The following is an 18,304-nucleotide window of genomic DNA, read 5'->3' on the forward strand; positions in this document are numbered from 1 at the left end:
TATTGGCATGAAATGGTTCTTGGAGAATGGCCACTTTAAAGTGTATTTAGAAGCTTACTTTGCACTACTTGTTCATTGGATCAATCATCAACCATGATAGCTGATTCTTTATCTACGCTCAGCCATGATCTCCCTCAAATCACCGATTTTGAGAACATTCTTGACTTTCCAAGGCATATCAGAGGTCAAATCAGACTTGACCAAATGAACACCCCAACTTTTAGACATAAGAAAAAAAGCACACTTCAGCCTTCATCAAATCACACTTCCACCTCCAATTCTAATGGATATGGTTGAACATCAGAAATACCTGGGAGCAGACCATACATTCCAAACACCAAAGTTCTGGGGCAGTAATTTCAATCATACCAGCTTGCTCAAACTCTTCAGAAAAAGGGTTATGACACTCTGTTTTCATCTAACAGGTTTTTCCTTTTTTTGCAGGTGAATTCATTGATATCCTGCCCTATCTACTGCTTCTTTTTCAGTGTGTGGTATCAACACCTTTGGTGTTCATTCTGCTGGAAATCAATCGGGGGATAGGAGCAGGCATATGGTGCCATCTCTATGGGTACATTTGGATTCCCAAACATCACCAACACAAACAAAAGCACCAGCTCCTAAGGACACAAACACATATACCTTCCCTGCCCTCTATCAGAAGAAACATAAATAGCAACACTACAAACAACCTCACCACCCATACCTGCAACTCAGGCCCACACCAAACAACTAGGAATCCAGTTTTACACCACACCATCATCACAAATATACTACCATCCAGCAATCCAAATCACCTTCAATGTTTCCAAAAACCAAAACACCACCACCATACCAGCATTTCTTCAGGGCCCAGTAAACACAAGAACCTGGATGCCCACCCATCTAAAAGAAATGTCCTATTTTTCTCTAACCATGGGTTTTCTTTTGCAGGTACCTATAGTTTAAAATAATTGACATACCCTCAATGTGTGGTATTAGTACTTATAGTGCTCATCCTATTGAGGGTGTATCAATTGACTAAAGCTAGTAGCATCTACAAGATTAAGCATAATTAGTTCCAATAATTAGTTCAACTCACCAACACCAACTTCCTAAAATTCACCCTAGCAGCTGGTATCTCCAGAACAAATCTACCCCCAGAAACCACAAGAACCTGGGCACATATATCATCACCTCCATTCAGTGTTCAAAGAGCAGCAACTCACAAGACTTGCAGCTCACTACTGTCAATGCATGCAACTCCCCAAAGATGAACACTGACCAACCCAAGCACCCTTTATTTCTAACTTGTCTGTTACTTTTTGCAGGTTAAAGAGACAGGTTCAAATTATTGATGCATTTGCAAAGTGTGGTATTGGCATCTAAGATGCTCAATCTCTTGCAAGTGTACCAATTACCTTGGCCTGTCATAAGGATTCTGCAAATTTGTCAACAACAGACAAACATTTCTGGCAGGATCCTACAGAGAATCCTCAGGTTTTTTAACCCACCTATACAGCTTGGTACACTAACATACAGCTCTCAGAAGGACACTACTACACACACCAGGACCTCAACACCTAATCACCAACATACATCACCTTATTCTTCAACTCATCAGTAGAAAGTTCCCGCTCATATGGATACTTTCAGACACCAGCACCAGCCTGCTTCCTCTACAGGCACTCAGCAAGACACACCTAGGGGCCCAAACCTAGTTATCCTGCATTTCCCTACCAGCTCACAGAAGCACAAGTTTACATAATGCAGCAGCTCACTTAGGAAGGATGCTGCTTATGAAAGTCCTTACTCCAGGTCACCAGTTAAACCTACCTGGTTCAAAGTATTCTGGATGAAAGAAGTAGGCATTTGCTCATTCTCTTCTGTCGAAAATATCATACAGCAGCAGCAGTTTTGCCCAGTTACATGGGTCAATTTGATAGCATTCTTCAACTTGGCTTTCTTTGTCCTATATGTCAGAGCCAAGTTGAAGATAGTTTCTAGCACAATCGATTGTTTTTTGCCATACTCCAAAGGAAGAATCTACATTTACTCTACATTGACAATATAGTTGATTTATGATCATTTCTATATTTTTGTATAGTTGACCTAGGCTCACTTCACATTATTTTTGTATACATAATTGTTTATCACTTAAGGATAGGAAATCTGTACATCATCAAATGTCTAACTCATCAAAATTTTCAGCATTTACTTGGTCATCATGTTTGGATGACCAAGTGTATATCCGTCATACTTTTGGAGGTAAGGTTCATGTCCCCCTCCTTTGTTGTACTTTACTTTATATTATATATATATATATATATATATATATATATATATATATATATATATATATATATATATATATATATGAAAATTAACCCTAGGCGGAATGCCTAGTTGAATTTGCCAAAAACAAGGGTCATTTAAGAAGCAATGTTGGATGACGCATAATGAATATGGCTCAGGAAAGAGCAACTCACGCTCATTGATGAGAAAAGAATGGATGCAGTATGCAATGGTCAACTGTATCAGAACGGGATGGCCAGCACATTAAACAAGAGGATGAAGCCTCGCCAGTTCGCAATGGAGCAGTTGATCTTGAAGAAAATCTTTTCCCACCGAGAAGAAGGCAAAGGAAAGTTCGCACTAAACTGGCAAGGTCCTTACGTGGTTCACCGAGCACTTTCGGGTGGAGCTCTAATCTTTGTAGAAATGGATGGAAGAGTCAACACGAAGCCCATCAACTCAAACGCAATCAAGCGACACTATGTTTGAAGAAGAATAGCATTAGGTTTTTACTGTAACAGAACTACGTTCAACCTGACTTCCCACGGAGGGATACTTAGGCAACCCACAAAGGGTTCAGTTTCTTCCCCCTTTCTCTTGTAATAGAAAAATTAAATATCGCTTTTGTGTTTGCTTAGGAACTACGCCGACTTGATTTAATAATAAAGTAATAAGTAGGCAATCCTCATCGGATTCAGTCGTCTTTTGTAATTGAGCTACATTCTAGCCTGATTGCATTTGGATACGTAGGTTGTCTGAGTCAGACTCGACCATTTTCATTATTAATCTAATCATTTTTCATCTGTTGTAATCGAACTATGCCTTGACCTGATTCCATTTGGATACATAGGCTGCCTGAGTCAGGCTTAGTCATCTTTATCATATTTCATAACCCACGAACTACGTTCGGACCTGATTCCATTTTGCATACGTAGGCAACCTGAAAGGGTTTAGTCATAAGCTTAGGAAAGTCTTGTAGTGCGTTAGTTTGAATTAGGACGTAGTCGTGACAACAAGCAACCGCGTTGTCAGAAGCATCACAGATGATCGACATCAACAGGACAATGTTTTCAAGAGGATACACTCACGTGTGGAGAATCTTTTGTAGCATGTCATAATCCGGAACGACAGAATTTGCCTTAAAAAATGAAGCATTTTCAAAATGTTTTCTAAAAACAAAATATATATGTACAGTAATTTGTTCCATCTACCGAACTTTGCGGTGCAATCATGTCAAAGGCTGGGGCTAACCAACACTGTGGTCAACACAAACCAACTTCCCCACCCCCCGCTAAGAATTTTTCTTTGAGTGCATGGTCAACAAGGATTAAGAAAGCGCTAAGACCACACTGAGGAATATGACGAACCCTCCACTTGCCTAAGATTATATCTCTTCCTTCTTTACTTGAATTTTTTTGGTACAGCTAAAGCTAACCTTTGAGTCCTTTGTAGGTACCTCGGAATCAGACAACTGATACGAAAAAACCTGTACATGGCAAAGCTTGCTAAAACAACCGGAGCACCTTGTACAAAACAAATCATTGGCTTCATCAAATGAAGTCCTGTATATAGCAAACTTCATGCTCAACTAATCAGAGCACCCTGTACAAATGCGTCATCCCCTTCACCAAATGAAGTCCTATATATAGCAAACCGCCAGCTCAATCAATCAGAGCGCGCTGTACAAGTCGAACGTCGGCTTCACCAACCGGAGCCTTTTATATAGCAAACTACAAACTTCGCCAACAAAGTAATTCGCATCGCTGCTTCGTCGCAACGGATGGCACAATAGAATTCGCAAACCTCGTCACCGATGTTCTGCCAATCGATGGCCGCAACTTAGCTTCACAGTCAAGAGTATCTCTTTGGCATGTTTTTATTTCATTTGCTATTACTTTGAATGTTTTAACATTTTGCTCATGCAGCTTCAGGCCCCAGCCTCGGGGAGCGCAACCGACGCTCAACCGAGTGGACCCAGTCGAGCAAGCCTGTTAGACACTATCTACCCGACTAACCTATGATCCAGAGAAGTCATGCTCTCATTAGTTAGGGAGTAGAAAGTTCATACATATATACATTACTACGTCATTTCATTTTGTCACATCATTGTTAAGTTTGAAAATACATACATCCTTATGACTGAGTGGAACAAGAGTCCAAAACACAACTTGATCTGTTGACCTTTTTAACACCCATATACAACCCACATAGTGTCTATAGAGCCTATAAAGATACAAAAGAGAATAAAGATAGTGCCGGCAATAAGGCCCCGGCTATACCTCAAAAAGTGACCACAATATAAACAAAAGGTACAACACATGACCCCGGAATGAAATGGGACTAACCAAGTCTGCTGAGAAGAGAATGCATCACTATCTGTGATCAACACTGTCTGCTATGTAACCACCTGCATCCATTTAAGGATGCAGTGCCCCCGGGAAAAAGAGACGATAGTACCGTCGAATATCACTAGTATGTATAGCCAAACACCATCTCAATAGAATGAATAATAATACAAGAGGAACATTCAAGAATTCAATAAGAGCTTTAAATAATATTAAAACATCAAGTTAAGGATCACATAGCTTTTTAAGTCAATTCCCGCATTATTAGGTTGGATGGTTTTTAGAGCCAATATGCCACAATCCACAATACAACCGTGTTCTTACACAGAGTCTGATCTCGGCCCAATCGGCTAGGCCATCTAATTTGAGACATCAACCATATTCACAATTTCATCGACAATACCACCGTGTTCTTACATGGAGTCCGACCTCGACCCGATTGGCTAAGCCATCTCATTTGAGACATCACCCCTTTTCAATAATTCATCTCACTTCATATTTTTTTCCCATCTTTTCAATACAATGGCACGAGTGGCCCCAATTATAAAGTTATTCTTGGCGTTTGGCCGTATTTCATGATTTAAGTTCTTTTCCACATTCCAACATTATTATTATCATCAACAACATCACGGTTTTTCATTTAAGACTTTTGACTTCACATGTGAGCAATTTAGAATCTAAGGCACATAGAGGGTTTTCACATAATTTGTCATAGCAGTCTTTAATTGAATTTGACTTGAATTTAATATGATGAAAGCATGGGAATACATATTACATATATATTTTCAATACAAGAACATTCGGGATAGCAATTTCTAGGACGTTCAATTTGGGACTTGCATCGATTTCGTGAATACTATGGGGTTCAATTCTAAGAAGATGGGGTTTAGCCAACATACCTCAATTGAGCTTCTTAAAACTCTAAGATGTTCTGGAATATTAGCAACTTCAATCTATTTTAGTAATATAGCAAAAATTGAACCAAAAATTAGGAAAACGATCATGATTCTAGCTCACTTGAGAATTTTATCAAACACTATGTGTGTATTAAGGTCCCATGGCCCTTTTATGAAAGGCTTCACCATCCCACAACCCATTATTTTCTATCTTTAACTCACAATCTCCCCACGTACCTTAAGAACACATGTATTCAAGGTAAGCACTCCCATCCCAATGAATTACCTTACTAATTGCCCAATCTAGTTATATTTCGAATTTAAGAGCTTGGTGATAGAATATTACCTCTTGGGATGAAGACCTAGGGTGCTTCTCTTTCTAATCTTCAAAGGTTTAAGCAAGAATTGAAGAGAAATTTTTTATGAAGTTCACTTTCTCCCTCTAGGACTCTCTCTCTCACTCTAAAGATATCAAAAATAAGCTCAAAATTGTCTATGGGATGTGTTTTAATGGAATAGGGTCGGGTTTAAAAACCCCAAAAATGAAGCTCCGGAACAGGTTTTACGGTCGCATATGCGATCGCATAATGATTATACGGTCCGCAAAACGACCGCGAAATTTGGGTGCCAAAACTGGAAAGGAACTGACCAGGTCTGCGGCCACCATGCGGCTCATAGACCTGTTCTGCGGTCGCATAGTGCACCGCAGAACCTCCCTTAAAAAAATCCCAAAGCGGGATATGTGACAAGAGTGCGGCCCGTGAAATGGTTATACGGTCGCATAATGGGCCGCAAAAATGATATAAAAAAATTACCCAAAAGACTGCACCACTCTGCGGCCATTCTGCAGTCCGCAGAGTGGTTCTATGGTCGCAGAACAGGCCGCATCAATTCCTACTTCTGCCCAACATTTCCCTTCACGGAATCCGGGTTTTTAGGAAAAAAATTTACGGGGCCTACATCCTCCCCCACTTAATATCATTCGTCCTCGAATGAGGATCAGGGTCCATTATTAGCACCTTATGCAACTCAGTTTTTTCATAGCCCACACCAGTAGCCCCAAAATTAACTAACTCCCCAAATTTTCAAAACTTTCGCTAGAGTTTTCATTGTAACTGGGCCTATCCACCTGTCAGAGAGCCCCAAAATTACATCCTTAAAGCATGTACACAAACCAACGATGTAACATAACTCATAACAATACCATCCATGGCCTCGTGTAAACAACATATAATCAAAAGGAACACCTTTACATTAACTGGACAAGTGATACAAAATTCATAGGTGACAAGTTCATAAAAAGGATTACACAGCTATTCAAACAAGTAAGGATACTTCTTCTTCATCTATTCCTCAGCCTCCCAAGTGGCCTCTTCAACATGCTGGTTTCGCCATAACACTTTCACGGAGGCAGTTTCTTTATTTCTCAACTTTCAGACTTGTCTATCAAGAATGGCAACTGGAATTTCTTCATATGACAATTTTTCATTAACCTTAATGGTCTCAATCGGTACAATAGCGGACGGATATCCAACTACTTTCTTCAACATGGACACATGGAATACCGGGTGCACTAATGACATCTCGGGTGGTAGCTCAAGCTTGTACGCCACCTCACTGATCCTCTGAATTATTCTGTACGGTCCTACATTCCTCGGACACAATTTCCCTTTCTTACCAAATCGCATTACGCCTTTCATAGGGGAAACTTTTAAGAATACTCAATCATCTTCTTTGAACTCCAAATCCCTACGACGAACATCCGAATAGGACTTCTGATGACTCTGAGAAGTCTTCAACCGCTCCTTAATGGTCTTAACTTTTTCCATAGCATGATGCACGAGGTTTGGCCCTATCAACTCGGCTTCCCCAATTTCTAACCACCTAATTGGAGATCTACATCTCCTACCATACAATGCCTCAAAGAGTGCCATCTGAATACTAGCATGAAATCTGTTGTTATAAGCAAACTCTATGAATCAAAAATGATCATCCCAGCTACCCTTGAAATCAAGAACACAAGCACGTAACATGTCCTCAAGCATCTGAATAGTCCGCTCTGCTTGTCCGTCAGTCTGTGGATGGAAGGATGTACTAAGATTCACCTGAGTACCCAAACCTTGCTGAAATTTCTTCCAAAATTTGCTGTGAACTGATCCCCTCGATTAGAGATGATAGAAACTGGAGTGCCATGCAGCCTGACTATTTCCTTGATATACAACTGAGTATATTGTCCCGCTGTGTCAGTACATTTAACAAGCAAGAAGTGAGATGATTTCGTGAGCCGATCCACAATCACCCAAATTCAGTCAAACTTGCACGGAGTGCGTGGTAATCCTACCACAAATCCATATTAATCATTTACCACTTCCACATTGGAATTTCTATGTTTTATGCCAACTCACCAGGCCGTTGGTGTTCGGCCTTCACTTGCTAACAATTCGGACACCTTGCCACAAAGTCTGCCACATTCCTTTCCATGTCATTCCACCAATAGACTTCCTTGAGATCATGATACATCTTTGTAGAACCTGGATGCATGGAATACCTAGGAATGTGAGCCTCAGTCATGATTCTTTCCCGTAGACCATCTATATTCGGAACACATAGTCGCCCTTGGTACCTCAGTGTACCATCATCCATACCAAGCGCAAAAAGCCATAGACATATGTTTATAAATCCCCTCCTTCAGTTGTACCAACAATGGATTGTTGTATTGCTTCTCTTTGACTTCCACAACAAGCGATGATTCAGCCCTATTTTGCACAATTACCCTTCCTTCACTAGAGTCCGCAAGACGAACTCCAAAACTAGCTAGCTGTTGAACCTCCCTGGCCAACGGCCTTTGACATACCTCCAAGTGAGCCAAACTACCCATATATTTCCGGCTAAGAGCATGCCCCACAACATTGGCTTTCCCCAGGTGATACAGAATATCGATGTCATAATCCTTGAGTAACTCAAGCCATTTTCTCTGCTGCAGATTCATCTCCTTTTGCTTAAAAATATATTGGAGACTCTTGCGGTCCGTGAATACATTAACATGGACCCCATACAAATAATGACGCCAAATCTTCAATGCAAAAACCACCGCCGCAAGTTCAAAGTCATGAGTTGGATAGTTCTTTTAATGATTTTTGAGTTGCCTAGAAGAATAATCTATAACATTGTCGTGTTGCATTAATACACACCCAAGCCCGATCCTTGCAACATTGCAATATACCACAAACCCTTATGTACCCTCCTGCAGGGTCAACACCGGCGTCGTAATCAATCTCAATTTTAACTCCTGGAAGCTCCTTTCACAAGCATTGGACCATTGGAACTTAACTGCTTTCTGAGTCAATTTAGTCAACGGAGAGGCAAGAGTAGAGATCCCCTCCACAAACTTCATGTAATACCCTGCTAAGCCCAAGAAGCTGTGAATCTCGGTTAGCGTTATAGGTCTATGCCAATTCTTTACTACTGAAATCTTTTGAGGATCAACCTTAATTCCTTCTTTGGAGACAACATGAACCAAGAATGTGACAGAGTCGAGCCAAAATTCACACTTTGAAAATTTTGCGTACAATTGGTACTGATGAAGAGTCTGTAACACTGCCCTGAGATGATCAGCATGGTCCTCTCGACCTCGTGAATACACAAGAATATCGTCAATGAATACTATCACAAAGGAATCGAGAAAAGGCTTGAAAACACGATTCATAAGATCCATAAAAACCACCGGGACATTTGTTACCCCAAAAGATATTACCAGAAATTCAAAGTGCCCATACCGGGTTCTAAAAGTTGTGTTCGAAATATCCCGCTCCCTGATCATCAATTGGTGATACCTGGATCATAAATCAATTTAGGAGAAGTATCTAGCACCATGTAACTTATCAAACAAATCATCTATTCTTGGTAACGGGTACTTATTTTTTATCGTGACTTTGTTGAGCTGCCGGTAATCAATACACATTCTCAGTGATCCATCTTTCTTCCTCACAAAGAGGACCGGTGCACCCCATGGTGACACACTCGGTCGGGTGAAAACTTTTCCTAACAAATCCTTCAATTGCTCTTTTAGTTCCTTTAATTCTGCTGGTGCCATCCTATGGGGCGGAATAGTTATAGGTTGTGTGCTTGGCATCACATCAATCCCAAAATCAATCTCCCTATCTGGCAGAATCCCAGGGAGATTATCAAGAAAAACCTCTGGAAATTTATTCACAACTGGCACAGACTCGAGTATAGGTGCCTCAGCATCATTGTCAATAACCCGGACAAAGTGATAGATACACCACTTGTTAAACATATTCGTGGCCTTAAGGTAAGAAATAAACCTACCCTTCGGCACCACATTATCCCCCTTCCACTCAACAACTGGCTCACTTGGAAATTCAAACCGCACAGTTCTAGTTTGGCAATCGAGCTTGGCAAAACATGAGTAAAGCTAATCCATCCCCATAATTACATAAAAATCGACCATCCCTAATTCAATGAGATCGGCCACGGTGTCCCGACCACGTACCGTGACAATACTACCTATATAAACCCGTGCGGCCACAATAGACTCGCCAACCGGAGTAGATATAGAGAACGGCTCATGAAGTTGTACCGGTTCTATCCCAAATTCCATAGCAACATAAGGGGTAACATAAGACAAGGTGGAACCGGGATCAATAAGAGCATATACATCATGAGTTTGGACAGTCAATATACCTGTGACAACATCTGGAGAACCCTCTGCACTCTGGCGACCACTCATAGCATAGAAACGGCTGGGTCCTCCTGAACTCTGCACACCACCCCTAGCTGCACCATGCCCTGTTGGTGCCGGAGTGCCTCGAGCTGGAGGGAATGCTGAAGATTGTCACGACCCAAACCGATGGGCCGCGACGGGCACCCAGTACCTTACTCAACCGAGTACCAATGTAATGTATCTTTCTAATTATATCATCATATACATGTGATATACGGACCTAATAGGCCAACATAATCATTTATAAACTCTAAACATAGGCTAACAAGGCCGTACAATCTTTCACATACACGGCATATGTCTACAAGCCTCTAAGAGTACATAAATATCATAAAGGTCGGGACAGGGCCCCACCATACTAATCAATACATGTCCTAATCATATTAACCACATAAGCAACCCCTGAGCAAAGGGAGTGCACCAACACCTTCCGTTGAGCTGATAGCCTACTTGGAGGACTCTCGACCTATCTATCAGGACCTACAGGCATGAAAAGCAGCATCCCCAGGCAAAAGGGACGTCAGTATGAATAATGTACCAAGTATGTAAGGCACATAAATAAGTACATAATAGAGTAAATGACTCAACATGTAAGTTTGGATAACTCTGTAAATCATGAAATAATTATAGTGTCATGCATATGCGTATGAATGTCATATCGTGCATAGGTACATGTTTCATGACATCATCAGGCCTCTGAGGGCATCCCATCATATCATCTCGGCCACTTTGGGCAAAATCATCAACGTATACCAGCTGATCAGGTGGTGGTGCGTATATAACACCGTAACATTTTGCCATATCCCATATCCATATAATATACATATTTATGCGTATATAATGCCATCTGGTCACGGGTCAATGTACATGTATAAATGCATGAAATGCATAAGAAATACGTTAATAAGATTTTTTCGGAATGCCATCAAAATAAGTATACCTTTCTGCTAAACTTTACCAAATACGTATTTTTCTGAGACCAATGAACAGAAGATATAATAATAATAATTCACATGGGGAATCAAAAATATAGACACCCCTAGTATTTCTATGAATAGAGTCATTTATGAAAGTTGCGTATTTTGCTCGTTTCATTTGTATTACTTGGATCATGCCAAATAGACTTCCTGGATCAACTACTAACTACTCTTCAGTCCATGCTCATATCTATATTCTGCGTAACCTCTCTTGGGTTATGTCTTTTGTCTTAACTTGCCTTTCTGTTACACCCTATATTTTCGTACGTAAAAATGCGTCGTAAGCAAACTAATGTAGGACCAAAAATGAGATAATATTTAAAAGTATATAAAGTAAGTTAATCATGTTACCTCTGAGGTTACAAATATTGAAGATCATGAACAACAAGTACAAAGAGGGTTGGACAGTTCAGAAGCTAAAGCAATTGAAGAAAATAATGTTTCGTCGAAAGTCGACAAGTTGGGAATGTTGTAACATATACCTTTGGGGTGAGACTAGGGTGCTTAACATGATAAGGAGATTATGTTATGATTTATATTAGTCGTATGACATCCGTGTGTTATGTTTTGAAGTCAAGAGAGTTGTGGAACAAAAGTCGATGAAAGTCATCACAAGTTATATTCATAAGTTTTACTGAAACTTTGGGTCAAATGTAACTGCGATTGTCTCCCAATATACTTAGAGTTATGGGGTTTTCCACCCATAAAATTAAAGATCTATGAGTCTATTTTCCAATTCATTAAACCGTTTGTCAATATGACATTGGAGTAATGAGATATGGGCATTTTTGCGATACTGCGCAAGCTGCTAGGTGACAAGTAGGTGTGTCACCTACTTGCTTAAATGAAAGCCCAAAAATGGGCCATTTCGGGTCGTCCAAAGAGGCCTTTTAAGGGCCTATTTTCTTCATATATTAAACTTAAAATAGAGCATAATAACCAGACATAAGCTCTGCAAAGTATCCTCCCTAAAATTTCCCACAAACCCTAATTGATTTTCTCTCCCTTTCAAGTTCTAATTGGAGGTAAAACCTAGAGAATGTTTACTGCTCTCTAACATATAGTGAGTTTACTGCTCTCTTTCATCCAGTTTTTCAACAAAGATAGGAGCTGAGTTGTCCAACAAATAAGGTGAGTTTACTGCTCTCTTTCATCCAGTTTTTCTTCTGTAAATTCATGGTAAGTCGTTCTATACTTGTAAGAACTCACGGGACGGTGATCGGAAGCCGTGAGTTCGAGTTATTCACTTGTAGCGGACTGTTTTGTGGACTGTTTTGTATTGCTGTTGGGCTGCGTGTTTTACTACTATTTTGTGGAGTTTTCGACGAGGAAGGGGGTTTATAAACACCATATAAATGTAGGGTGGTTGGCTGGTCGTTCGTCATAACATTTTCGGGTCGTTTGACACTACTATGGTGGTCGTTTTGTGTACGAAGAGATTGGGATGTGTTGGGCTGTTTTGTAGTATTTGATGGTGTATATAGGGCTGGAAAATGATGTTTATATGTTGTTATTGTTCTGTTCTTGTATTGTTGGTGTTATCTTGAATTTGGAGGAAGTAAGGATTATAGGGGAGATGCTGCCCGTTTTAATACAAAATAGGTTTGTCGTTCGTTGTGCGATAGTTGTACCTTTCATAACTTAACGATAGTATTATTATCATTCTTGTAGATTAAGGTGCGAAGAGGTGAGTTCAACTTGGTGATTGGAAAGATTGTGATAAGGTATGTTAAGGCTAAGCCTTCCTTCATTTTGGCATGATCTCGTAGCTACATGTGTTAGTAATGAGACAAAAAGAGAAGTTCATATTCATGAATTTATTCACACTATTCTAGTCTCATAAGTTACAATATTATTCCTTATCGAGACTCTATATTCAATTTTAGTATTGTCTTCTTCCAGTCAAGAGAGCAGCAAGCCTATATATACAGTATTACAGTATTTTCATTACCATCGAGCTATAATCGATGGGCAGGCCCCTATTGGGCAACCTCTGATCAGATGGAAAGTTATATACCGAGCCTACTATGGCCGAGCGCCTATGAGCGAGCCCAGCATGGCCGAGATACATAGCCTAGTATGGCCGAGCGCCTATGAGCGAGCCTACCATGGCAGAGCAGTTATATATATACCGAGCCTTATAAGGCCGTACAATTATTTTACTTACTATATAGAAGGAGTTGAGTCAGTATCAGCAGGTAAGTATATCTCCAGATCATCTTTGACTCCCAGTTACTTCCAGTTATTATATTATCAGTTCAGTTTCGATTTTCAGTTATGTTATTGCCTTACATACTCGGTACATTATTTCGTACTGACGTCCCTTTTCCGGGGACGCTGCATTTCATGCATGCAGGTTCAGATAGACGGACGAGTAGATCTCCTCAGTAGGTGTTTCCCGAGTTCAGCCTGATCGGTAAGCTCCATGTCTTTCGGAGTTACCAGGTCTAGAGTGTTGTGTACATCTTATGTATATCTGTATATATGTTATGGGTAGGTCGGGGCCCTGTTCCGATCATAGTACATCTATCAGTAGAGGCTTGTAGACATATCCTGTTGGTTAGTGCAGTATGTTGGGTTTGTAGGCCTGGTATGTATATTTGATGGTTTGTCAGCTGTAGTAGCTATGACGGCCTTGTCGGCCTAGCTTTATATTGATGTTTAGTTAGCGCTAGTTTCCATTCAATTTTATATTTTGCTTTGCAAATTGTCTTGCAAGGTGGCCCCATGGCCAAAGTATGACATTATATGTTCAGAGTCCCTTAGTCGCAATTTGGTACGCCAGGTTAGGTGAGGCACCGGGTGCTTGTCTCGCTCCTAGGTTCGGGGCGTGACAAACTTGGTATTAGAGCATTTCTATCCTAGGGAGTCTACAAGCCGTGTCTAGTAGAGTCTTGTTTATAGATGTGTTGTGCACCACATTATATAAGCAGGGCACTACAGGGCATTTAGGAGTTGGTTACCCTTCTTTGAAATCTAAATCGTGCCATAGAACTGAGTTATAGGAAATTTGAATTAAACTTATGTGTTGGTGTTTGCATGCACAGATGACGGTGACTAGGAAGACTACGGCTAGCCAGAGGAGAGATACAGCAGTAAGTGAGGGGACCAGCAGGGTACCCCCAGTAGATGTGGCCCAGTCTGAGGCTCAAGGCGAGACCCCTACTCAGCCATTACCGGCTCCTCCACCAACTACGGAGATTCATAGGGAAACCGCACATCCAGTTCCCCCTCCACTTCCATCAGATCAGGACTTGAGAAGTGCGGTGCATTTGTTGACACAGTTGGTAGCTACCCAGCAACAGGCTAGGGCATCAGCTAGTGCAGGAACTTTTGAGGGGTCTGGGAGTTCAAGGGTCCGAGAGTTTATTGCTTTGAGTCCCCCAGAATTCACGGGGACAGATCAGAGGGAGGACCCGCAGGATTTCATAGATCAGCTTCACAGGATCTTTCGTGTTATGCATGCCACCGAGAAAGAGGCAGTTGAGCTAGCAGCTTTTCGACTCCGAGATATAGCCATTCTTTGGTACGAGGGATGGGAGAGGTCTAGGGGACGTGATGCACCTCCAGCTATTTGGGAGAATTTTTCAGATGCCTTCCTTGACCAGTACTTACCACGGGAGATCCGACAGGCTCGAGTCGATCAGTTTCTATCCCTCAAGCAGGGTAATATGAGTGTTCGAGTATAGTCTCCGTTTTGACTCATTGGCCAGATATGCACCACCCATAGTTGCTACTATGCGGGACAGGATTCACAGGTTTATAGCAGGGTTAGCCCCAGAGTTAACCGAGGCATGTGCCACCGCTGCATTGCAGGATAGTATGGATATCTCTCGAATTCAGGCATTCACCTAGAATATAGAAAGGGGTAGGCATCGACAGCAGGGTACAGAGAGGGCTGAGCAAGGGCAATGTAAGACGATGAGATTTCCTAGGTCTCAGGAGCAATCTCAGGGTAGTTATAGGACCCAGTACTTCGGACGGCCACCTAGGCCTCCGCCACCTCGGTTACAGGGTTACAGGTATGACCGCTATACTCAGTCAGGACCAGTGAGAGCTCACGGGCATCGGGTTTGCAGCGACAGCGAGGATCTGCGCAGACATGGTCATTTCCTCCATGGTGTGACATCTGTGGTAGAGGACACTTGGGCCAATGCCGAGCAGGTTTTGATGCTTGTTATACATGTGGGCATCCAGGGCATATGATGCGGGATTGCCCAAATAGAGATTCAGGGGGAATGGCACAACCAGCGAGTTCAGCAACAGGATCATCTATGTCCGTGCATCCTTCAGGGCGCGAGTCTCAGTCTTCGGCTGGTAGAGGTCGGGGCAGAGGTAGAGGTTCCAGTTCAAGTGGTAATCAGAACCGTATCTATGCTTTAGCGGGTCGACAGGACCAGGAGTCTTCACCAGACGTTGTGACAGGTATATTAACCATTTGCTCTCACGATGCTTACGCTTTGATAGACCCAGGATCTACTTTATCATATATTACCCCATTTGTCGCGATGAAGTTTGGTATAGTGCCTGAAATACTAAGTGATCCTTTTGCGGTATCTACACCGGTCGGAGAATCGATTATTACTAGATGGGTTTACCGAGGTTGTACGGTGACAATTTGTAGTCGTCAGACCTCAGCTGACCTAGTTGAGCTAGAAATGATGGATTTTGATGCTATCATGGGCATGGACTGGTTGGCAGCTTGCTATGCCACAGTTGATTGCCGAGCAAAGGCAGCCAGATTTTATTTTCCGGGTGAGCCAGTCCTTGAATGGGTAGGTAATACACCAATACCCAGAGGTAGGTTTATTTCCTATCTGAAGGCGAGGAAAATGATCGCAAAAGGGTGCATTTATCATATTGTGCGAGTTAGAGATGCAGATGCTGAGATACCTACACTTCAGTCTATTCCCGTAGTCAAAGAGTATGCAGATGTGTTTCCAGATGAGCTTCCAGGTATTCCTCCAGAGCGAGAGATTGATTTTAGCATCGATTTGCTTCCAGGAACTCAACCAATATCCGTCCCTCCGTATGGAATGGCACCTGGCGAATTGAAGGAGTTGAAGGAGCAGTTAAAAGATTTGTTGGAGAAAGGTTACATCAGGCCCAGTACCTCACCTTGGGGTGCACCAATACTATTTGTGCGGAAGAAAGACGGCTCGCTGAGGATATGTATCGATTATAGGCAGCTGAACAAGGTAACTATTAAGAATAAGTATCCACTTCCAAGGATCGATGACTTGTTTGATTAGTTGCAGGGGGCTAGATGCTTTTCAAAGATAGATTTGAGGTCGGGGTACCACCAGGTCAGAGTTCGGGAAAAGATATTCCAAAGACAGCCTTCAGGACCCGATATGGCCACTTCGAGTTCCTTGTCATGTCCTTCGGGTTGACTAATGCACCCGCTGTATTTATGGACTTGATGAATAGCCTATTCCGGCCATTTTTAGATCTGTTCGTGATAGTATTTATTGATGATATTCTGGTTTATTCCCGTTCAGAGGATGAGCATGCGGACCACCTGTGAGCGGTACTCCAAACCCTCCGTGATCGTAAGTTGTATGCTAAGTTTTCTAAATGTGAGTTCTGGTTGAAGTCTGTAGCATTCTTGGGGCATATTGTATCAGATGAAGGGATAAAGGTAGACACTCAGAAGATTGAGGCCGTGAAATCTTGGCCTAGACCTACCACTCCGACAGAGGTTCGTAGCTTTCTAGGCTTAGCAGGATACTATCGGAGGTTCGTAGAGGGTTTTTCTTCCCTTTCAGCACCATTGACGAAGTTGACACAGAAAGAAACTAAGTTTCAATGGACAGAGGCTTGCGAGCGGAGTTTCCAAGAACTTAAGAACAGGTTGACCTCAGCTCTAGTTCTAACACTTCCAGAGGGTCTAGAGGGTTATGCCGTGTATTGTGATGCATCAGGTGTTGGGTTAGGATGTGTCCTGATGCAACATGGGAAGGTAATTGCGTATGCTTCAAGGCAGTTGAGGAAGCACGAGAGGAATTATCCGACCCACGACCTCGAGTTAGCTGCGATTGTCCATGCACTTAAGATATGGCGGCATTATTTATATAGTGTTCATGTTGATGTATTTACTGATCATAAAAGCCTAAAATATATCTTCAAGCAGAAAGAATTGAATTTGCGACAGAGGCGATGGCTTGAGTTATTGAAAGGTTACGATGTTAACATTCTCTACCATCCAGGGAAAGCTAATGTTGTAGCAGATGCCTTAAGTCGCCGATCTATGGGTAGCTTAGCACATATAGAGCCCAAGAAAAGACAATTAGCTAGAGAGATTCATCAATTGTCTTCGTTGGGGCGTTCGGTTAGTAGATTCTGAGGATGGTGGAGTTGTACTCCAAAACACTACAAAATCATCCCTCATAGTGGAAGTCAAGGAAAGGCAGTACGAGGACCCAGAGTTGGTCGAGCTGAGAGAGCGAGTTCTGCAATAGAAGAAGCCACTGTTAGAGCTAAAGGGAGATGGGGTTCTCAGATATAGGGGTCGCTTGTGTGTTCCAGATGTAGCAGGGCTACGAAACAGGATTATGTCAGAGGCACATTATTCATGGTATTCTATCCATCCTGGGTCGACGAAGATGTATCATGACATTAAGGATGTGTACTGGTGGAATGATATGAAGAAGAACATTGCTGAGTTTGTCGCCCAATGTACTAGTTGCCAGCAAGTGAAGATAGAGCACCAGAAGCCTGGAGGGCTAATGCAGACTATAGAGATCCCGACATGGAAATAGGAGGCGATAAACATGGACTTTATCACGGGTTTACCTCGTTCTAATCGTAAGTTCGATTCCATATGGGTGATAGTCGATAGGCTCATGAAATCAGCTCACTTCCTACCGGTCAGATCTACATATACAGCAGAAGATTATGCCAAGTTATATATTAAGGAGATAGTGCGGCTACACGGAGTACCAGTTTCTATTATATCTGACCGTGGGGCTCAGTTTACAGCACATTTTTGGAGGTCATTTCAGAGAGGTCTAGGGACTCAGGTGAACCTCAGCACAGCTTTTCATCCACAGACTGATGGACAAGCTG

Source organism: Nicotiana tabacum, chromosome 15 (assembly GCF_000715075.1).
Source record: "Nicotiana tabacum cultivar K326 chromosome 15, ASM71507v2, whole genome shotgun sequence".
In the NCBI taxonomy this organism is placed as follows: domain Eukaryota; kingdom Viridiplantae; phylum Streptophyta; class Magnoliopsida; order Solanales; family Solanaceae; genus Nicotiana; species Nicotiana tabacum.